This window comes from Carassius carassius, chromosome 46 (genome assembly GCF_963082965.1).
Source record: "Carassius carassius chromosome 46, fCarCar2.1, whole genome shotgun sequence".
NCBI classification, from domain to species: Eukaryota; Metazoa; Chordata; class Actinopteri; order Cypriniformes; family Cyprinidae; genus Carassius; species Carassius carassius.
Genome location: NC_081800.1, coordinates 11,224,894 through 11,246,556, shown reverse-complemented (window position 1 = coordinate 11,246,556; position 21,663 = coordinate 11,224,894). Strand labels below are relative to the sequence as shown.

At 45.0% G+C, this 21,663-nt stretch overlaps 16 non-coding genes across 16 annotated transcripts; all 16 read left to right on the top strand.

Moving 5' to 3' along the window:
- Window positions 1-270: 270 nt before the first annotated feature.
- Window positions 271-364, top strand: trnai-uau (transfer RNA isoleucine (anticodon UAU)). Its single transcript has 2 exons — window positions 271-308; window positions 329-364. It is a non-coding gene; the product is annotated as a tRNA-Ile (tRNA).
- Window positions 365-1,197: 833 nt separating this feature from the next.
- trnai-uau (transfer RNA isoleucine (anticodon UAU)) lies at window positions 1,198-1,291 on the top strand. Its single transcript has 2 exons — window positions 1,198-1,235; window positions 1,256-1,291. It is a non-coding gene; the product is annotated as a tRNA-Ile (tRNA).
- Window positions 1,292-2,124: 833 nt separating this feature from the next.
- trnai-uau (transfer RNA isoleucine (anticodon UAU)) lies at window positions 2,125-2,218 on the top strand. Its single transcript has 2 exons — window positions 2,125-2,162; window positions 2,183-2,218. It is a non-coding gene; the product is annotated as a tRNA-Ile (tRNA).
- Window positions 2,219-3,052: 834 nt separating this feature from the next.
- Window positions 3,053-3,146, top strand: trnai-uau (transfer RNA isoleucine (anticodon UAU)). The gene is made up of 2 exons: window positions 3,053-3,090; window positions 3,111-3,146. It is a non-coding gene; the product is annotated as a tRNA-Ile (tRNA).
- An 827-nt stretch (window positions 3,147-3,973) lies between these two features.
- On the top strand, window positions 3,974-4,067 carry trnai-uau (transfer RNA isoleucine (anticodon UAU)). Its single transcript has 2 exons — window positions 3,974-4,011; window positions 4,032-4,067. It is a non-coding gene; the product is annotated as a tRNA-Ile (tRNA).
- An 834-nt stretch (window positions 4,068-4,901) lies between these two features.
- On the top strand, window positions 4,902-4,995 carry trnai-uau (transfer RNA isoleucine (anticodon UAU)). Its single transcript has 2 exons — window positions 4,902-4,939; window positions 4,960-4,995. It is a non-coding gene; the product is annotated as a tRNA-Ile (tRNA).
- Window positions 4,996-5,827: 832 nt separating this feature from the next.
- trnai-uau (transfer RNA isoleucine (anticodon UAU)) lies at window positions 5,828-5,921 on the top strand. Its single transcript has 2 exons — window positions 5,828-5,865; window positions 5,886-5,921. It is a non-coding gene; the product is annotated as a tRNA-Ile (tRNA).
- Window positions 5,922-6,754: 833 nt separating this feature from the next.
- On the top strand, window positions 6,755-6,848 carry trnai-uau (transfer RNA isoleucine (anticodon UAU)). Its single transcript has 2 exons — window positions 6,755-6,792; window positions 6,813-6,848. It is a non-coding gene; the product is annotated as a tRNA-Ile (tRNA).
- An 833-nt stretch (window positions 6,849-7,681) lies between these two features.
- trnai-uau (transfer RNA isoleucine (anticodon UAU)) lies at window positions 7,682-7,775 on the top strand. The gene is made up of 2 exons: window positions 7,682-7,719; window positions 7,740-7,775. It is a non-coding gene; the product is annotated as a tRNA-Ile (tRNA).
- A 1,746-nt stretch (window positions 7,776-9,521) lies between these two features.
- On the top strand, window positions 9,522-9,615 carry trnai-uau (transfer RNA isoleucine (anticodon UAU)). The gene is made up of 2 exons: window positions 9,522-9,559; window positions 9,580-9,615. It is a non-coding gene; the product is annotated as a tRNA-Ile (tRNA).
- An 834-nt stretch (window positions 9,616-10,449) lies between these two features.
- On the top strand, window positions 10,450-10,543 carry trnai-uau (transfer RNA isoleucine (anticodon UAU)). Its single transcript has 2 exons — window positions 10,450-10,487; window positions 10,508-10,543. It is a non-coding gene; the product is annotated as a tRNA-Ile (tRNA).
- An 832-nt stretch (window positions 10,544-11,375) lies between these two features.
- On the top strand, window positions 11,376-11,469 carry trnai-uau (transfer RNA isoleucine (anticodon UAU)). Its single transcript has 2 exons — window positions 11,376-11,413; window positions 11,434-11,469. It is a non-coding gene; the product is annotated as a tRNA-Ile (tRNA).
- Window positions 11,470-18,786: 7,317 nt separating this feature from the next.
- Window positions 18,787-18,880, top strand: trnai-uau (transfer RNA isoleucine (anticodon UAU)). The gene is made up of 2 exons: window positions 18,787-18,824; window positions 18,845-18,880. It is a non-coding gene; the product is annotated as a tRNA-Ile (tRNA).
- An 834-nt stretch (window positions 18,881-19,714) lies between these two features.
- trnai-uau (transfer RNA isoleucine (anticodon UAU)) lies at window positions 19,715-19,808 on the top strand. The gene is made up of 2 exons: window positions 19,715-19,752; window positions 19,773-19,808. It is a non-coding gene; the product is annotated as a tRNA-Ile (tRNA).
- An 832-nt stretch (window positions 19,809-20,640) lies between these two features.
- On the top strand, window positions 20,641-20,734 carry trnai-uau (transfer RNA isoleucine (anticodon UAU)). Its single transcript has 2 exons — window positions 20,641-20,678; window positions 20,699-20,734. It is a non-coding gene; the product is annotated as a tRNA-Ile (tRNA).
- Window positions 20,735-21,567: 833 nt separating this feature from the next.
- trnai-uau (transfer RNA isoleucine (anticodon UAU)) lies at window positions 21,568-21,661 on the top strand. Its single transcript has 2 exons — window positions 21,568-21,605; window positions 21,626-21,661. It is a non-coding gene; the product is annotated as a tRNA-Ile (tRNA).
- The last annotated feature ends 2 nt before the right edge of the window (window positions 21,662-21,663 follow it).

Genomic DNA, 21,663 nt, shown 5'->3' with positions numbered 1-21,663 from the left:
TCAAATTCAGCTGGCGAGATCAACTTTCCTGCAGTGTTTAGCTCTAACCCTAATCAAACACATCTGAAATTGCTAATCAATGTCTTCAGGATCAATGAAAAATCACAGGTAGTTTTGTTTGATTAGGGTTGGAGCTAAACTCTGCAGGAAAGTGGATCTCCCGAGCCAGATTTGAGGATCACTGCTGTAATCAGAAAAAATTAATGGAACAACTTGAATGATAGATCGAACTAAAGACGATGGTGTTTGGAATTCTTTCAAGATCTAATAGCTCCAGTGGCGCAATCGGTTAGCGCGCGGTACTTATAAGACAGTACATAGCAGAGCAATGCCGAGGTTGTGAGTTCGAGCCTCACCTGGAGCAAACTTTTAGAAAGCAAGAAGCATTTCTGTAGCTAATGAGAGTACAGGGGATAATAAAAAAGATCTGTTGGAAACCAGATTGCTTAGATCAGTTAGAAGAAAACTAATGGAACAACTTGAATGATAAGTCTAACTAAAGAACACGGTGTTGTTAATGTGGTTGTGGTGCAATCAGTCATTGCCTGGTTCTTGTAAAACAGCAGAGCAGTGCTGAGGTTATGAGTTTGAGCCTCACCTGGAGCAAGTCTTTAGAAAGCAAGTAGCTACATGGCATAATATAAACAGATTGCTGTAATCAGTTAGAACAGCGGTTCCCAATTCCAGTCCGCAAGCCCCCCATCTTTGTGTGTTTTGCATGTCTCTATTTATTAACACAACTGTTTCAGATAATCAGCTTGTTAGTAGTGTGCTTCGTGCATGAATTTCATGTGATCCATGTGTCATACAGTGTTATCGTTGCCGCGGTGTGTCAAGAGACAAGCATGAAGCATTTCAGTAGGCTCAAAGTTCATTGGATAATATAAAAGATCTGTTGTATACAAGATTGCTGTAATCCAGTGATCCTCAAATTCAGCTGGCGAGATCAACTTTCCTGCAGTGTTTAGCTCTAACCCTAATCAAACACATCTGAAATTGCTAATCAATGTCTTCAGGATCAATGAAAAATCACAGGTAGTTTTGTTTGATTAGGGTTGGAGCTAAACTCTGCAGGAAAGTGGATCTCCCGAGCCAGATTTGAGGATCACTGCTGTAATCAGAAAAAATTAATGGAACAACTTGAATGATAGATCTAACTAAAGACGATGGTGTTTGGAATTCTTTCAAGATCTAATAGCTCCAGTGGCGCAATCGGTTAGTGCGCGGTACTTATAAGACAGTACATAGCAGAGCAATGCCGAGGTTGTGAGTTCGAGCCTCACCTGGAGCAAACTTTTAGAAAGCAAGAAGCATTTCTGTAGCTAATGAGTGTACAGGGGATAATAAAAAAGATCTGTTGGAAACCAGATTGCTTAGATCAGTTAGAAGAAAACTAATGGAACAACTTGAATGATAAGTCTAACTAAAGAACACGGTGTTGTTAATGTGGTTGTGGTGCAATCAGTCATTGCCTGGTTCTTGTAAAACAGCAGAGCAGTGCTGAGGTTATGAGTTTGAGCCTCACCTGGAGCAAGTCTTTAGAAAGCAAGTAGCTACATGGCATAATATAAACAGATTGCTGTAATCAGTTAGAACAGCGGTTCCCAATTCCAGTCCGCAAGCCCCCCATCTTTGTGTGTTTTGCATGTCTCTATTTATTAACACAACTGTTTCAGATAATCAGCTTGTTAGTAGTGTGCTTCATGCATGAACCTCACGCGATCCATGTGTCATACAGTGTTATCGTGGCCGCGGTGTGTCAAGAGACAAGCATGAAGCATTTCAGTAAGCTCAAAGTTCATTGGATAATATAAAAGATCTGTTGTATACAAGATTGCTGTAATCCAGTGATCCTCAAATTCAGCTGGCGAGACCAACTTTCCTGCAGTGTTTAGCTCTAACCCTAATCAAACACATCTGAATTTGCTAATCAATGTCTTCAGGATCAATGAAAAATCACAGGTAGTTTTGTTTGATTAGGGTTGGAGCTAAACTCTGCAGGAAAGTGGATCTCCCGAGCCAGATTTGAGGATCACTGCTGTAATCAGAAAAAAATCATGGAACAACTTGAATAATAGATCTAACTAAAGACGATGGTGTTTGGAATTTTTTCAAGATTTAATAGCTCCAGTGGCGCAATCGGTTAGCGCGCGGCACTTATAAGACAGTACATAGCAGAGCAATGCCGAGGTAGTGAGTTCGAACCTCACCTGGAACAAAATTTTAGAAAGCAAGAAGCATTTCAGTAGCTAATGAGAGTACAGGGGATAATAAAAAAGATCTGTTGGAAACCAGATTGCTTAGATCAGTTAGAAGAAAACTAATGGAACAACTTGAATGATAAGTCTAACTAAAGAACACGGTGTTGTTAATGCGGTTGTGGCGCAATCAGTCAGTGCCTCGTACTTGTAAAACAGCAGAGCAGTGCTGAGGTTATGAGTTTGAGCCTCACCTGGAGCAAGCCTTTAGAAAGCAAGTAGCTACATGGCATAATATAAACAGATCGCTGTAATCAGTTAGAACAGCGGTTCCCAATTCCAGTCCGCAAGCCCCCCACTTTTGTGTGTTTTGCATGTCTCTATTTATTAACACAACTGTTTCAGATAATCAGCTTGTTAGTAGTGTGCTTCGTGCATGAACTTCACGCGATCCATGTGTCATACAGTGTTATTGTGGCCGCGGTGTGTCAAGAGACAAGCATGAAGCATTTCAGTAAGCTCAAAGTTCATTGGATAATATAAAAGATCTGTTGTATACAAGATTGCTGTAATCCAGTGATCCTCAAATTCAGCTGGCGAGATCAACTTTCCTGCAGTATTTAGCTCTAACCCTAATCAAACACATCTGAATTTGCTAATCAATGTCTTCAGGATCAATGAAAAATCACAGGTAGTTTTGTTTGATTAGGGTTGGAGCTAAACTCTGCAGGAAAGTGGATCTCCCGAGCCAGATTTGAGGATCACTGCTGTAATCAGAAAAAATTTCATGGAACAACTTGAATGATAGATCTAACTGAAGACGATGGTGTTTGGAAGTTTTTCAAGATCTAATAGCTCCAGTGGCGCAATCGGTTAGCGCGCGGTACTTATAAGACAGTACATAGCAGAGCAATGCCGAGGTTATGAGTTCGAGCCTCACCTGGAACAAAATTTTAGAAAGCAAGAAGCATTTCAGTAGCTAATGAGAGTACAGGGGATAATAAAAAAGATCTGTTGGAAACCAGATTGCTTAGATCAGTTAGAAGAAAACTAATGGAACAACTTGAATGATAAGTCTAACTAAAGAACACGGTGTTGTTAATGTGGTTGTGGTGCAATCAGTCATTGCCTGGTACTTGTAAAACAGCAGAGCAGTGCTGAGGTTATGAGTTTGAGCCTCACCTGGAGCAAGGCTTTAGAAAGCAAATAGCTACATGGGATAATATAAACAGATTGCTGTAATCAGTTAGAACAGTGGATTCCAGTCTGCGAGCCCCCCATCTTTGTGTGTTTTGCATGTCTCTATTTATTAACCCAACTGTTTCAGATAATCAGCTTGTTAGTAGTGTGCTTCGTGCATGAACCTCACGCGATCCATGTGTCATACAGTGTTATCGTGGCCACGGTGTGTCAAGAGACAAGCATGAAGCATTTCAGTAGGCTCAAAGTTCATTGGATAATATAAAAGATCTGTTGTATACAAGATTGCTGTAATCCAGTGATCCTCAAATTCAGCTGGCGAGATCAACTTTCCTGCAGTGTTTAGCTCTAACCCTAATGAAACACATCTGAAATTGCTAATCAATGTCTTCAGGATCAATGAAAAATCACAGGTAGTTTTGTTTGATTAGGGTTGGAGCTAAACTCTGCAGGAAAGTGGATCTCCCGAGCCAGATTTGAGGATCACTGCTGTAATCAGAAAAAATTCATGGAACAACTTGAATAATAGATCTAACTAAAGACGATGGTGTTTGGAATTTTTTCAAGATTTTATAGCTCCAGTGGCGCAATCGGTTAGCGTGCGGTACTTATAAGACAGTACATAGCAGAGCAATGCCGAGGTAGTGAGTTCGAACCTCACCTGGAACAAAATTTTAGAAAGCAAGAAGCATTTCAGTAGCTAATGAGAGTACAGGGGATAATAAAAAAGATCTGTTGGAAACCAGATTGCTTAGATCAGTTAGAAGAAAACTAATGGAACAACTTGAATGATAAGTCTAACTAAAGAACACGGTGTTGTTAATGCGGTTGTGGCGCAATCAGTCAGTGCCTGGTACTTGTAAAACAGCAGAGCAGTGTTGAGGTTATGAGTTTGAGCCTCACCTGGAGCAAGCCTTTAGAAAGCAAGTAGCTACATGGCATAATATAAACAGATCGCTGTAATCAGTTAGAACAGCGGTTCCCAATTCCAGTCCGCAAGCCCCCCATCTTTGTGTGTTTTGCATGTCTCTATTTATTAACACAACTGTTTCAGATAATCAGCTTGTTAGTAGTGTGCTTCGTGCATGAACTTCACACGTTCCATGTGTCATACAGTGTTATTGTGGCCGCGGTGTGTCAAGAGACAAGCATGAAGCATTTCAGTAAGCTCAAAGTTCATTGGATAATATAAAAGATCTGTTGTATACAAGATTGCTGTAATCCAGTGATCCTCAAATTCAGCTGGCGAGATCAACTTTCCTGCAGTATTTAGCTCTAACCCTAATCAAACACATCTGAATTTGCTAATCAATGTCTTCAGGATCAATGAAAAATCACAGGTAGTTTTGTTTGATTAGGGTTGGAGCTAAACTCTGCAGGAAAGTGGATCTCCCGCGCCATATTTGAGGATCACTGCTGTAATCAGAAAAAATTTCATGGAACAACTTGAATGATAGATCTAACTAAAGACGATGGTGTTTGGAAGTTTTTCAAGATCTAATAGCTCCAGTGGCGCAATCGGTTAGCGCGCGGTACTTATAAGACAGTACATAGCAGAGCAATGCCGAGGTTGTGAGTTCGAGCCTCACCTGGAACAAAATTTTAGAAAGCAAGAAGCATTTCAGTAGCTAATGAGAGTACAGGGGATAATAAAAAAGATCTGTTGGAAACCAGATTGCTTAGATCAGTTAGAAGAAAACTAATGGAACAACTTGAATGATAAGTCTAACTAAAGAACATGTTGTTAATGCGGTTGTGGCGCAATCAGTCATTGCCTGGTACTTGTAAAACAGCAGAGCAGTGCTGAGGTTATGAGTTTGAGCCCTCACCTGGAGCAAGGCTTTAGAAAGCAAATAGCTACATGGGATAATATAAACAGATTGCTGTAATCAGTTAGAACAGCGGTTCCCCATTCCAGTCCCCGAGCCCCCCATCTTTGTGTGTTTTGCATGTCTCTCTTTATTAACACAACTGTTTCAGATAATCAGCTTGTTAGTAGTGTGCTTCGTGCATGAATTTCATATGATCCATGTGTCATACAGTGTTATCGTTGCCGCAGTGTGTCAAGTGACAAGCATGAAGCATTTCAGTAGGCTCAAAGTTCATTGGATAATATAAAACATCTGTTGTATACAAGATTGCTGTAATCCAGTGATCCTCAAATTCAGCTGGCAAGACCAACTTTCCTGCAGTGTTTAGCTCTAACCCTAATCAAACACATCTGAATTTGCTAATCAATGTCTTCAGGATCAATAGAAAATCACAGGTAGTTTTGTTTGATTAGGGTTGGAGCTAAACTCTGCAGGAAAGTGGATCTCCCGAGCCAGATTTGAGGATCACTGCTGTAATCAGAAAAAAATTCATGGAACAACTTGAATGATAGATCTAACTAAAGACGATGGTGTTTGGAATTTTTTCAAGATTTAATAGCTCCAGTGGCGCTATCGGTTAGCGCGCGGTACTTATAAGACAGTACATAGCAGAGCAATGCCGAGGTTGTGAGTTCGAGCCTCACCTGGAACAAAATTTTAGAAAGCAAGAAGCATTTCAGTAGCTAATGAGAGTACAGGGGATAATAAAAAAGATCTGTTGGAAACCAGATTGCTTAGATCAGTTAGAAGAAAACTAATGGAACAACTTGAATGATAAGTCTAACTAAAGAACACGGTGTTGTTAATGTGGTTGTGGCGCAATCAGTCATTGCCTGGTACTTGTAAAACAGCAGAGCAGTGCTGAGGTTATGAGTTTGAGCCTCACCTGGAGTAAGGCTTTAGAAAGCAAATAGCTACATGGGATAATATAAACAGATTGCTGTAATCAGTTAGAACAGCGGTTCCCAATTCCAGTCCGCGAGCCCCCCATCTTTGTGTGTTTTGCATGTCTCTATTTATTAACACAACTGTTTCAGATAATCAGCTTGTTAGTAGTGTGCTTCGTGCATGAACCTCACGCGATCCATGTGTCATACAGTGTTATCGTGGCCGCGGTGTGTCAAGAGACAAGCATGAAGCATTTCAGTAGGCTCAAAGTTCATTGGATAATATAAAAGATCAGTTGTATACAAGATTGCTGTAATCCAGTGATCCTCAAATTCAGCTGGCGAGATCAACTTTCCTGCAGTGTTTAGGTCTAACCCTAATCAAACACATCTGAATTTGCTAATCAATGTCTTCAGGATCAATGAAAAATCACAGGTAGTTTTGTTTGATTAGGGTTGGAGCTAAACTCTGCAGGAAAGTGGATCTCCCGAGCCAGATTTGAGGATCACTGCTGTAATCAGAAAAAATTAATGGAACAACTTGAATGATAGATCTAACTAAAGACGATGGTGTTTGGAATTTTTTCAAGATCTAATAGCTCCAGTGGCGCAATCGGTTAGCGCGCGGTACTTATAAGACAGTACATAGCAGAGCAATGCCGAGGTTGTGAGTTCGAGCCTCACCTGGAACAAAATTTTAGAAAGCAAGAAGCATTTCAGTAGCTAATGAGAGTACAGAGGATAATAAAAAAGATCAGTTGGAAACCAGATTGCTTAGATCAGTTAGAAGAAAACTAATGGAACAACTTGAATGATAAGTCTAACTAAAGAACACAGTGTTGTTAATGTGGTTGTGGCACAATCAGTCATTGCCTGGTACTTGTAAAACAGCAGAGCAGTGCTGAGGTTATGAGTTTGAGCCTCACCTGGAGCAAGGCTTTAGAAAGCAAATAGCTACATGGGATAATATAAACAGATTGCTGTAATCAGTTAGAACAGCGGTTCCCAATTCCAGTCCGCGAGCCCCCCATCTTTGTGTGTTTTGCATGTCTCTATTTATTAACACAACTGTTTCAGATAATCAGCTTGTTAGTAGTGTGCTTCGTGCATGAACCTCACGCGATCCATGTGTCATACAGTGTTATCGTGGCCGCGGTGTGTCAAGAGACAAGCATGAAGCATTTCAGTAGGCTCAAAGTTCATTGGATAATATAAAAGATCTGTTGTATACAAGATTGCTGTAATCCAGTGATCCTCAAATTCAGCTGGCGAGATCAACTTTCCTGCAGTGTTTAGCTCTAACCCTAATCAAACACATCTGAATTTGCTAATCAATGTCTTCAGGATCAATGAAAAATCACAGGTAGTTTTGTTTGATTAGGGTTGGAGCTAAACTCTGCAGGAAAGTGGATCTCCCGAGCCAGATTTGAGGATCACTGCTGTAATCAGAAAAAAATCATGGAACAACTTGAATGATAGATCTAACTAAAGACGATGGTGTTTGGAATTTTTTCAAGATCTAATAGCTCCAGTGGCGCAATCGGTTAGCGTGCGGTACTTATAAGACAGTACATAGCAGAGCAATGCCGAGGTTGTGAGTTCGAGCCTCACCTGGAACAAAATATTAGAAAGCAAGAAGCATTTCAGTAGCTAATGAGAGTACAGGGGATAATAAAAAAGATCTGTTGGAAACCAGATTGCTTAGATCAGTTAGAAGAAAACTAATGGAACAACTTGAATGATAAGTCTAACTAAAGAACACGGTGTTGTTAATGTGGTTGTGGCGCAATCAGTCATTGCCTGGTACTTGTAAAACAGCAGAGCAGTGCTGAGGTTATGAGTTTGAGCCTCACCTGGAGCAAGGCTTTAGAAAGCAAATAGCTACATGGGATAATATAAACAGATTGCTGTAATGAGTTAGAACAGCGGTTCCCAATTCCAGTCCGCGAGCCCCCCATCTTTGTGTGTTTTGCATGTCTCTCTTTATTAACACAACTGTTTCAGATAAGCAGCTTGTTAGTAGTGTGCTTCGTGCATGAATTTCATGTGATCCATGTGTCATACAGTGTTATCGTTGCCGCGGTGTGTCAAGAGACAAGCATGAAGCATTTCAGTAGGCTCAAAGTTCATTGGATAATATAAAACATCTGTTGTATACAAGATTGCTGTAATCCAGTGGTCCTCATATTCAGCTGGCAAGATCAACTTTCCTGCAGTATTTAGCTCTAACCCTAATCAAACACATCTGAATTTGCTAATCAATGTCTTCAGGATCAATAGAAAATCACAGGTAGTTTTGTTTGATTAGGGTTGGAGCTAAACTCTGCAGGAAAATGGATCTCCCGAGCCAGATTTGAGGATCACTGCTGTAATCAGAAAAAAATCATGGAACAACTTGAATGATAGATCTAACTAAAGACGATGGTGTTTGGAATTTTTTCAATATTTAATAGCTCCAGTGGCGCAATCGGTTAGCGCGCAGTACTTATAAGACAGTACATAGCAGAGCAATGCCGAGGTTCACCTGGAACAAAATTTTAGAAAGCAAGAAGCATTTCAGTAGCTAATGAGAGTACAGGGGATAATAAAAAATATCTGTTGGAAACCAGATTGCTTAGATCAGTTACAAGAAAACTAATGGAACAACTTGAATGATAAGTCTAACTAAAAAATACGGTGTTGTTAATGCGGTTGTGGTGCAATCAGTCAGTGCCTGGTTCTTGTAAAACAGCAGAGCAGTGCTGAGGTTATGAGTTTGAGCCTCACCTGGAGCAAGTCTTTAGAAAGCAAGTAGCTACATGGCATAATATAAACAGATTGCTGTAATCAGTTAGAACAGCGGTTCCCAATTCCAGTCCGCAAGCCCCCCATCTTTGTGTGTTTTGCATGTCTCTATTTATTAACCCAACTGTTTCAGATAATCAGCTTGTTAGTAGTGTGCTTCGTGCATGAACCTCACGCGATCCATGTGTCATACAGTGTTATCGTGGCCACGGTGTGTCAAGAGACAAGCATGAAGCATTTCAGTAGGCTCAAAGTTCATTGGATAATATAAAAGATCTGTTGTATACAAGATTGCTGTAATCCAGTGATCCTCAAATTCAGCTGGCGAGATCAACTTTCCTGCAGTGTTTAGCTCTAACCCTAATGAAACACATCTGAAATTGCTAATCAATGTCTTCAGGATCAATGAAAAATCACAGGTAGTTTTGTTTGATTAGGGTTGGAGCTAAACTCTGCAGGAAAGTGGATCTCCCGAGCCAGATTTGAGGATCACTGCTGTAATCAGAAAAAATTCATGGAACAACTTGAATAATAGATCTAACTAAAGACGATGGTGTTTGGAATTTTTTCAAGATTTAATAGCTCCAGTGGCGCAATCGGTTAGCGTGCGGTACTTATAAGACAGTACATAGCAGAGCAATGCCGAGGTAGTGAGTTCGAACCTCACCTGGAACAAAATTTTAGAAAGCAAGAAGCATTTCAGTAGCTAATGAGAGTACAGGGGATAATAAAAAAGATCTGTTGGAAACCAGATTGCTTAGATCAGTTAGAAGAAAACTAATGGAACAACTTGAATGATAAGTCTAACTAAAGAACACGGTGTTGTTAATGCGGTTGTGGCGCAATCAGTCAGTGCCTGGTACTTGTAAAACAGCAGAGCAGTGTTGAGGTTATGAGTTTGAGCCTCACCTGGAGCAAGCCTTTAGAAAGCAAGTAGCTACATGGCATAATATAAACAGATCGCTGTAATCAGTTAGAACAGCGGTTCCCAATTCCAGTCCGCAAGCCCCCCATCTTTGTGTGTTTTGCATGTCTCTATTTATTAACACAACTGTTTCAGATAATCAGCTTGTTAGTAGTGTGCTTCGTGCATGAACTTCACACGTTCCATGTGTCATACAGTGTTATTGTGGCCGCGGTGTGTCAAGAGACAAGCATGAAGCATTTCAGTAAGCTCAAAGTTCATTGGATAATATAAAAGATCTGTTGTATACAAGATTGCTGTAATCCAGTGATCCTCAAATTCAGCTGGCGAGATCAACTTTCCTGCAGTATTTAGCTCTAACCCTAATCAAACACATCTGAATTTGCTAATCAATGTCTTCAGGATCAATGAAAAATCACAGGTAGTTTTGTTTGATTAGGGTTGGAGCTAAACTCTGCAGGAAAGTGGATCTCCCGCGCCATATTTGAGGATCACTGCTGTAATCAGAAAAAATTTCATGGAACAACTTGAATGATAGATCTAACTAAAGACGATGGTGTTTGGAAGTTTTTCAAGATCTAATAGCTCCAGTGGCGCAATCGGTTAGCGCGCGGTACTTATAAGACAGTACATAGCAGAGCAATGCCGAGGTTGTGAGTTCGAGCCTCACCTGGAACAAAATTTTAGAAAGCAAGAAGCATTTCAGTAGCTAATGAGAGTACAGGGGATAATAAAAAAGATCTGTTGGAAACCAGATTGCTTAGATCAGTTAGAAGAAAACTAATGGAACAACTTGAATGATAAGTCTAACTAAAGAACATGTTGTTAATGCGGTTGTGGCGCAATCAGTCATTGCCTGGTACTTGTAAAACAGCAGAGCAGTGCTGAGGTTATGAGTTTGAGCCCTCACCTGGAGCAAGGCTTTAGAAAGCAAATAGCTACATGGGATAATATAAACAGATTGCTGTAATCAGTTAGAACAGCGGTTCCCCATTCCAGTCCCCGAGCCCCCCATCTTTGTGTGTTTTGCATGTCTCTCTTTATTAACACAACTGTTTCAGATAATCAGCTTGTTAGTAGTGTGCTTCGTGCATGAATTTCATATGATCCATGTGTCATACAGTGTTATCGTTGCCGCAGTGTGTCAAGTGACAAGCATGAAGCATTTCAGTAGGCTCAAAGTTCATTGGATAATATAAAACATCTGTTGTATACAAGATTGCTGTAATCCAGTGATCCTCAAATTCAGCTGGCAAGACCAACTTTCCTGCAGTGTTTAGCTCTAACCCTAATCAAACACATCTGAATTTGCTAATCAATGTCTTCAGGATCAATAGAAAATCACAGGTAGTTTTGTTTGATTAGGGTTGGAGCTAAACTCTGCAGGAAAGTGGATCTCCCGAGCCAGATTTGAGGATCACTGCTGTAATCAGAAAAAAATTCATGGAACAACTTGAATGATAGATCTAACTAAAGACGATGGTGTTTGGAATTTTTTCAAGATTTAATAGCTCCAGTGGCGCTATCGGTTAGCGCGCGGTACTTATAAGACAGTACATAGCAGAGCAATGCCGAGGTTGTGAGTTCGAGCCTCACCTGGAACAAAATTTTAGAAAGCAAGAAGCATTTCAGTAGCTAATGAGAGTACAGGGGATAATAAAAAAAGATCTGTTGGAAACCAGATTGCTTAGATCAGTTAGAAGAAAACGTACTCGGTTACTAAACGTAACCTCGGTTCTCTCTAGAAGAGCGAACGAGTACTGCGTCTTAGCTAAGACGCTACGGGAAAAGTCTCTTTTCACGAAATACTGAAGCAAAAAATTATCCTTAATTTTGTATTTTTGTAAAGCGCATTTGCAGCAGTACACAGCCATAGGCGAGACAGCTCGTTCGCTCATTGGCTTGTTCTGCGGCAACTGCACAGCCTATCGAGCGCGGGCTGATGCAACATCAGACCAATAAGGGCGCTTCGCGCCCTTCTTGCCACTTCCCGCCGAAACGGGTGTGGCCCAACCTATAAAAGGAGCTCGAAAAGGCTGACTCACCTGATTTATTTCATCGCCGAAGCGAACCAGAGTGAATCGTACGCACGGCAGAGAACGCAGTACTCGTTCGCTCTTCTAGAGAGAACCGAGGTTACGTTTAGTAACCGAGTACGTTCTCTTACGAGAGCTCTCTCGTACTGCGTCTTAGCTAAGACGCTACGGGAACCCGATGTAAAACGCCGTGCGCGCAGGGATCACACACCGATAAACCTGAAGCAACGCCCAGGATTTACAGTGCACAGTCACCTGAGGGACTCACAGAGAGTCCGGGACAGAAAAAAGGGGGAAAAACCCTCCGTCCCATATCTAGCAGCATCCGTAGATGCGGCAATATGACATCACACAGCCGAGGCAAGGCCTGACCAATGTGGCAATGCGGGTCTTACGCAATACTGCCCATATAACAGTCGGCAGCGCCTAGCGCTCATGAATTCAGAATTCCCCTCAGGGCCCTGATTCTTCTATACCGACAGCAGCCTTGCTTGCAAGGCGGGAACCTCCAGGTTATAGAACCTGATAAATGTAGACGGCGAGGCCCAACCCGCCGCCATACATATATCCTGCAAGGAGATCCCAGTAGACCACGCCCACGACGAGGCGACGCCTCTTGTGGAGTGTGCTCTGACGCCCAATGGGCACTGAAGGCCCCTGGAAGCGTAAGCTAACGCTATGGCGTCAACTATCCATCTGGATAGAGTCTGTCTCGAAACAGCCATTCCTTTGGAACGTCCACCGAACGAGACAAATAGCTGCTCCGTCTGCCGAGAGGCAGCAGAGCGAGACACATAAGCTCTTAAAACCCTGACAGGGCAAAGAAGACTCGAGTCTCCATCCTCCCCTGACACCGGCAGGGCAGACAGGGCAATAACCTGAGCCCGAAACGGTGTGTTGAGGGATTTCGGCACATAACCGTGCCTAGGTTTGAGTATGACCCTTGAGTCATTGGGCCCAAACTCCAAGCACGACTGGCTCACCGAGAGCGCGTGCAAATCACCCACACGCTTCACAGAAGCGAGAGCCAACAAGAATACTGTCTTGAACGACAGATGCTGAAGGCTAACCGATTGGATAGGCTCAAAAGGGGGACCCTTCAAGGCCTCCAAAACCGCCGCGAGGTCCCACATAGGGACTGACGGATGTCTGGGAGGATTCAGCCTCCTAGCTCCTCTGAGGAACCGGATGACTAAATCGTTCCTTCCTATTGACTGACCGGACGCCGTTTCAGAAAACGCCGCGATGGCCGCCACATAAACTTTGAGCGTGGATGGGGCTCTGCCCTTATCCAACAGCTCCTGTAGGAAGGAGAGGACCTCCGTCACCTCACAACTAAGGGGTGAATAACCTCGAGCTGTGCACCAGCTGGAGAACACCGACCACTTCGAGGCATACAGACGTCGTGTCGACGGAGCTCTAGCCTGAGTGATGGTATTTAGCACTCCCCCTGCGAGATCAGCGGGTAACCGTTGAGTGCCCATACATGGAGGGACCACAACTCCGGTCGAGGGTGCCAAATCGAGCCCCTGGCCTGCGAGAGGAGATCTCTCCTCAACGGTACCGGCCATGGGGCGACATCTGCTAATTGCATCAAATCTGGGAACCATGGATGGTTCTTCCAAAGAGGTGCCACAAGCAGTATTGAACATCTCGTTTCTCTCACCCGTTCTATCACCTGCGGAAGGAGGGAGACGGGAGGGAACGCATAAAGCGGGCAGCACGGCCATTTCCGTGACAGCGCGCTTTCGTTCTTGGAAAAGAATGTGGGGCAGTGAGCGTTTCCGTGGGACGCAAAGAGGTCCACCTCCGCCATGCCAAATCTCTCCCACAACAGCCGAACTGTTTGCGGGTGTAGAGACCATTCTCCCGTAGGGACATTGCCTCTGGACAGCCTGTCTGGACCCAGATTCTGCAGTCCAGGCACATGCACCGCTCTCAGCGAGCGCACGTTGCGTTGAGCCCAAATCAGGAGGCGTTCCGTCAGCCTGTACAGGTTTCGGGACCCGAGACCGCCCTGGCGATTTATGTAGGACACCACGGACATGTTGTCCGAACGGACTACGACGTGGTGATCCTTGATATGGGGACAAAAGCGCGTCAGCGCATTCTCCACTGCCAGCATTTCCAGGCAGTTGATATGATGGAGCTTTTCCCGTTCTGACCATAGGCCAAAGGACGGTCTGCCTTCGAGCAGCGCTCCCCATCCCGAAGTGGAGGCGTCCGTCGACACCATTTTCACACTCGGGGAAGTCCCCAGGCTTACACCTGATCGGTACCAGCCGTTCGCTGTCCAAGGTGCTAGAGCCGCAACACAGCTCTGATCGACCTTGAAATGCAGCCGGCCAGACGCCCACGCTCTGCGCGGCACTCGAGCCTTCAGCCAGAACTGCAGGGGGCGCATGCGGAGCAGGCCCAGCCGCAGAACCGGAGATGCTGAGGCCATGAAACCCAGCATCTTTTGACAGTGTTTGAGCGACACAGTCGCGCCACAGCGGAAAGAACTCGCTGCACGCTGAATGCTCATCGCGCGCTGTGGTGACAGCCGCGCCGTCATGGAACACGAGTTCAGAACTATACCCAGAAACAGGATCGTCTGACTGGGGTTCAGCGAACTCTTCACCCAATTGACACTGAGGCCGAGCTTCTCGAGGTGATCGAGTAAAACGGCTCTGTGGTCCATGAGCTCCGCTCATGATCGGGCCAGAACCAGCCAGTCGTCCAAATAATTCAGCACTCGTGTGCCTCTGAGTCTAAGAGGAGCGAGCGCTGCATCCATGCACCTCGTAAGCGTACGAGGAGCTACGGACAAGCCGAATGGCAGGACTGCAAACTGGTATGCCTGGCCCTCGAAGGCGAATCTCAAATATCGCCTGTGGTTTGACGCTATCTGTATTTGAAAATACGCATCCTTCAGATCTATTGACATGAACCAGTCCCCTCTGCGAATCTGCGCGAGGAGCTTCCTGGTCGTGAACATTTTGAAACTGTGTTTCATCAATGCCTGTTCAGCTGTCTTAGATCCAGTATGGGCCGGAGACCCCCGTCTCTCTTGGGCACCAGAAAGTATCTGCTGTACAGCCCCCCCTCGCTTTGAGACACAGGCTCTACAGCCCCTTTGCTCAACAGTTTTGATATTTCGGCCCGAAGTATGTGTGCTACTTCTGTTTTGACCGTAGTTTTGACGCGCGCTGAAAAGCACGGTGGGCGTCGAGAAAACTGTAGCGAGTAGCCTCTCTTTATAATGCCTAGCACCCAATCCGAAACCCCTGGAAGCACTGACCATGCATCTGCATGAATGGCTAAGGGCTGGATGCGAAACGCGCTCTGTTGACTGGGCAACGGCGGCGCTCGAGTGTGCTGCGCATCTGAGGCGGGGAGCGCGCTGATCACAGCGGGCAGATCGCTCTTCCTCGACCCCGTTCCGGCGCTTAACCGACTGGAGGGAGGCTGAGCGGGTCCCGTGGGACTCGATATATCTGCGAGTAACCGTGGGCTGCATGTGTGCACTTTTACCACTTTTAACTCGCTGTCTGCCTGTGCAGAATGTACGTGCACGGGTCTCATTTTTACAGAAGCCCCGCGCCGTATGTGACATAGTGTATGTGGGCACTGGGAAGTGGGCACGTTTACTATGCGGCGCGCTCGACCGATCTGTGTCGATCTTATGTGCGCTAGCCCTGTGTGCAGGGCTGTGCTTACATGTGGAGATGGGCACTGGGTAGTGGGCATCGTCACTGCATTTATAGCACCATCGGCCGTGGCCGGACGAGCATGCACGGGTTTCGTTTTTACAGAAACCACATGACGTGTGTGACATAATAATTGTGGGCACTGAGGGGTGGGCACGTTTACTATGCAGTGTGCGCGACCGACTTGAGTCGACATTATGGGCGCAGGCCCTGTGTGCAGGGCTATGCTTACATGTGGAGATGGGCACTGAGGAGTGGGCATCGTCACTACATTTATAGCACCATCGGCCGTGGCCGGACGAACGTGCACGGGTTTCATTTTTACAGAAACCACATGACGCGTGTGACATAGTGATTGTGGGCACTGAGGAGTGGGCACGTCTACTATGTAGTGCGCGTGATCGACTTGAGTCGCTTTTATAGGCGCGAGCCCTGTGTGAAGGGCTGTGCTTATATGCGGAGATGGGCACTGAGCAGTGGGCATCGTCACTACATTTATAGCACCATCGGCCGTGGCCGGGACACCAGAAATTACACCTTTTTCGGGAAATATCTGGGTAGCCGTGATAACGGTTTTCGTGTGCAGGCAAGCGGGCAACCGTACAGGCTTGCGCATTGCAAACAACGCTGAAACAGTCACAATCTCTGGAAACTGAAACAGCGGCGCGCTTCGGTGACAGCCCGGCCGCAGCGGAACTCGTACACCGGCGCTTCGATGAAGCAGCCATCGTGTGTAGTGCCGACGCAGCGTCATGCAGCATGCGTAGATGGCTTTCCCAGGATGGCTTCGGGGCTCCCGGCCTCACCGTAATCCTCTGCCGCGGTCCCCGCGGCGCGGGGCGACGGCCAGTAGAGCGAGAACGGGGGTCTCGAGCTGCGTTGCTGAAGCTGTTGTGATAACGGCTTTTGTGTGCAGGCAAGCGGGCAACTGTGCAGGCTTGCGCATTGCAGAAAACGCTGAGACAGTCACAATTCCTGGAACTGAAACAGCGGCGCGCTTGGGTGAGAGCTCGGCCACAGCGGAACTCGTACACCTGCGCTTCGATGAAGCAGCCATCGTTAGTAGTGCCGACGCAGCGTCACACAGGAGGCTTTAGATGGCAACACCGCTTTTGCCGCCGTCCAGCAGAGGGCGGACAAAGGTGCGTCGCTATCGCCTGTTCCACCGGCGGAAGTGAGTGGTAGTTCCTGTTTTTAGCATCATCAGTGTGGAGAATGCTAGTGAGACAGACGAACGAGTTCGTGCTGAATATGGAGCGTTCCAAGCCTTCGCCACCTCTTCGTGAAGCTCAGGAAGAAATGAGGCGGGCTTTGAGAAGTACGCTCATCCGAAAGGGAAATACCATCCAGCCGGGAACGAGAGGGGGGGCGCTGGTGCAAACCACTCGCGGCCGAGACACATCGCGGCCAACACGAGCATTCGCCCCGGCTCCTTCTCGATGTCAGCTCGTCTGCTGGGCTTCTGAGCAGAAGGCGCGAGATCCTCGGAGCTCGCCCAGCCATCACTGCCCGAAGCCAGCAGAGAGCGCGTGTCCTCTTCCCCCGACGCGGCCCTGAGATCGACTTCCTCGGACGACGCGCCGGCAAACAGCGGGCGCTGCCCACCGGGAAGCGATGCAGGGGGGGGCCGGTGAAGCAGGGCGAACCGGCGAGCTCGGTTGAGCTGAAGACGGTTCCGGAATCCGCTGGAAGCGATGCTTTTACGGCGCCTCAGCGCAGCGGAGAATGCAGGCTCAGAGAAAAAGGCCAGGCGAGTCCTCAGAGTCACCATGGCAACAGCTCGCAGTGGGGGCATCCGCCGTCAGCGAGCGAGCGCTGCATGATCTTCACCCAGGCAGGAGACACAGATGACGTACCGGTCTCCCTCGCTGAGTGGGGCTCTGACGAGCCGCAGGAAGGCATCTTAAAAAAGACGCGAGCTCTTTTACGAGTGTGTGTCGCAGGGCGAACACACACACACACATAAAGAACAGCTTGTATATAACAGGATTGAAAGGATATAGGCGCCGGATAGCGCAGCAGGAACGGCAATGGAAGGCGGCGATGCCAGCAGCTTCAGAATGGCTCGTCCTGCTGATGTGCTTTCTCAGACGGCGCTTGCTTCCTCCGTGATCCAGCGATGCGTGAGCTTCGCTGAAGAGATGAAAAATCAGGTGAGTCAGCCTTTTCGAGCTCCTTTTATAGGTTGGGCCACACCCGTTTCGGCGGGAAGTGGCAAGAAGGGCGCGAAGCGCCCTTATTGGTCTGATGTTGCATCAGCCCGCGCTCGATAGGCTGTGCAGTTGCCGCAGAACAAGCCAATGAGCGAACGAGCCGTCTCGCCTATGGCTGTGTACTGCTGCAAATGCGCTTTACAAAAATACAAAATTAAGGATAATTTTTTGCTTCAGTATTTCGTGAAAAGAGACTTTTCCCGTAGCGTCTTAGCTAAGACGCAGTACGAGAGAGCTCTCGTATGAGAACTAATGGAACAACTTGAATGATAAGTCTAACTAAAGAACACGGTGTTGTTAACGCGGTTGTGGCGCAATCAGTCAGTGCCTGGTACTTGTAAAACAGCAGAGCAGTGCTGAGGTTATGAGTTTGAGCCTCACCTGGAGCAAGCCTTTAGAAAGCAAGTAGCTATATGGGATAATATAAACAGATTGCTGTAATCAGTTAGAACAGCGGTTCCCAATTCCAGTCCGCGAGCCCCCCATCTTTGTGTGTTTTGCATGTCTCTATTTATTAACACAACTGTTTCAGATAATCAGCTTGTTAGTAGTGTGCTTCGTGCATGAACTTCACGCGATCCATGTGTCATACAGTGTTATCGTGGCCGCGGTGTGTCAAGAGACAAGCATGAAGCATTTCAGTAAGCTCAAAGTTCATTGGATAATATAAAAGATCTGTTGTATACAAGATTGCTGTAATCCAGTGATCCTCAAATTCAGCTGGCAAGATCAACTTTCCTGCAGTGTTTAGCTCTAACCCTAATCAAACACATCTGAATTTGCTAATCAATGTCTTCAGGATCAATGAAAAATCACAGGTAGTTTTGTTTGATTAGGGTTGGAGCTAAACTCTGCAGGAAAGTGGATCTCCTGAGCCAGATTTGAGGATCACTGCTGTAATCAGAAAAAATTCATGGAACAACTTGAATGATAGATCTAACTAAAGACGATGGTGTTTGGAATTTTTTCAAGATTTAATAGCTCCAGTTGCGCAATCGGTTAGCGCGCGGTACTTATAAGACAGTACATAGCAGAGCAATGCCGAGGTTGTGAGTTCGAGCCTCACCTGGAACAAAATTTTAGAAAGCAAGAAGCATTTCAGTAGCTAATGAGAGTACAGGGGATAATAAAAAAAGATCTGTTGGAAACCAGATTGCTTAGATCAGTTAGAAGAAAACTAATGGAACAACTTGAATGATAAGTCTAACTAAAGAACACGGTGTTGTTAATGCGGTTGTGGCGCAATCAGTCAGTGCCTGGTACTTGTAAAACAGCAGAGCAGTGCTGAGGTTATGAGTTTGAGCCTCACCTGGAGCAAGCCTTTAGAAAGCAAGTAGCTATATGGGATAATATAAACAGATTGCTGTAATCAGTTAAAACAGCGGTTCCCAATTCCAGTCCGCGAGCCCCCCATTTTTGTGTGTTTTGCATGTCTCTATTTATTAACACAACTGTTTCAGATAATCAGCTTGTTAGTAGTGTGCTTCGTGCATGAATTTTATGTGATCCATGTGTCATACAGTGTTATCGTTGCCGCGGTGTGTCAAGAGACAAGCATGAAGCATTTCAGTAGGCTCAAAGTTCATTGGATAATATAAAACATCTGTTGTATACAAGATTGCTGTAATCCAGTGATCCTCAAATTCAGCTGGCAAGATCAACTTTCCTGCAGTGTTTAGCTCTAACCCTAATCAAACACATCTGAGTTTGCTAATCAATGTCTTCAGGATCAATAGAAAATCACAGGTAGTTTTGTTTGATTAGGGTTGGAGCTAAACTCTGCAGGAAAGTGGATCTCCCGAGCCAGATTTGAGGATCACTGCTGTAATCAGAAAAAATTCATGGAACAACTTGAATGATAGATCTAACTAAAGACGATGGTGTTTGGAATTTTTTCAAGATTTAATAGCTCCAGTGGCGCAATCGGTTAGCGCGTGGTACTTATAAGACAGTACATAGCAGAGCAATGCCGAGGTTGTGAGTTCGAGCCTCACCTGGAACAAAATTTTAGAAAGCAAGAAGCATTTCAGTAGCTAATGAGAGTACAGGGGATAATAAAAAAGATCTGTTGGAAACCAGATTGCTTAGATCAGTTAGAAGAAAACTAATGGAACAACTTGAATGATAAGTCTAACTAAAGAACATGTTGTTAATGCGGTTGTGGCGCAATCAGTCATTGCCTGGTACTTGTAAAACAGCAGAGCAGTGCTGAGGTTATGAGTTTGAGCCCTCGCCTGGAGCAAGGCTTTAGAAAGCAAATAGCTACATGGGATAATATAAACAGATTGCTGTAATCAGTTAGAACAGCGGTTCCCAATTCCAGTCCCCGAGCCCCCCATCTTTGTGTGTTTTGCATGTCTCTCTTTATTAACACAACTGTTTCAGATAATCAGCTTGTTAGTAGTGTGCTTCGTGCATGAATTTCATATGATCCATGTGTCATACAGTGTTATCGTTGCCGCAGTGTGTCAAGTGACAAGCATGAAGCATTTCAGTAGGCTCAAAGTTCATTGGATAATATAAAACATCTGTTGTATACAAGATTGCTGTAATCCAGTGATCCTCAAATTCAGCTGGCAAGACCAACTTTCCTGCAGTGTTTAGCTCTAACCCTAATCAAACACATCTGAATTTGCTAATCAATGTCTTCAGGATCAATAGAAAATCACAGGTAGTTTTGTTTGATTAGGGTTGGAGCTAAACTCTGCAGGAAAGTGGATCTCCCGAGCCAGATTTGAGGATCACTGCTGTAATCAGAAAAAAATTCATGGAACAACTTGAATGATAGATCTAACTAAAGACGATGGTGTTTGGAATTTTTTAAAGATCTAATAGCTCCAGTGGCGCAATCGGTTAGCGCGCGGTACTTATAAGACAGTACATAGCAGAGCAATGCCGAGGTTGTGAGTTCGAGCCTCACCTGGAACAAAATTTTAGAAAGCAAGAAGCATTTCAGTAGCTAATGAGAGTACAGAGGATAATAAAAAAGATCAGTTGGAAACCAGATTGCTTAGATCAGTTAGAAGAAAACTAATGGAACAACTTGAATGATAAGTCTAACTAAAGAACACAGTGTTGTTAATGTGGTTGTGGCACAATCAGTCATTGCCTGGTACTTGTAAAACAGCAGAGCAGTGCTGAGGTTATGAGTTTGAGCCTCACCTGGAGCAAGGCTTTAGAAAGCAAATAGCTACATGGGATAATATAAACAGATTGCTGTAATCAGTTAGAACAGCGGTTCCCAATTCCAGTCCGCGAGCCCCCCATCTTTGTGTGTTTTGCATGTCTCTATTTATTAACACAACTGTTTCAGATAATCAGCTTGTTAGTAGTGTGCTTCGTGCATGAACCTCACGCGATCCATGTGTCATACAGTGTTATCGTGGCCGCGGTGTGTCAAGAGACAAGCATGAAGCATTTCAGTAGGCTCAAAGTTCATTGGATAATATAAAAGATCTGTTGTATACAAGATTGCTGTAATCCAGTGATCCTCAAATTCAGCTGGCGAGATCAACTTTCCTGCAGTGTTTAGCTCTAACCCTAATCAAACACATCTGAATTTGCTAATCAATGTCTTCAGGATCAATGAAAAATCACAGGTAGTTTTGTTTGATTAGGGTTGGAGCTAAACTCTGCAGGAAAGTGGATCTCCCGAGCCAGATTTGAGGATCACTGCTGTAATCAGAAAAAAATCATGGAACAACTTGAATGATAGATCTAACTAAAGACGATGGTGTTTGGAATTTTTTCAAGATCTAATAGCTCCAGTGGCGCAATCGGTTAGCGTGCGGTACTTATAAGACAGTACATAGCAGAGCAATGCCGAGGTTGTGAGTTCGAGCCTCACCTGGAACAAA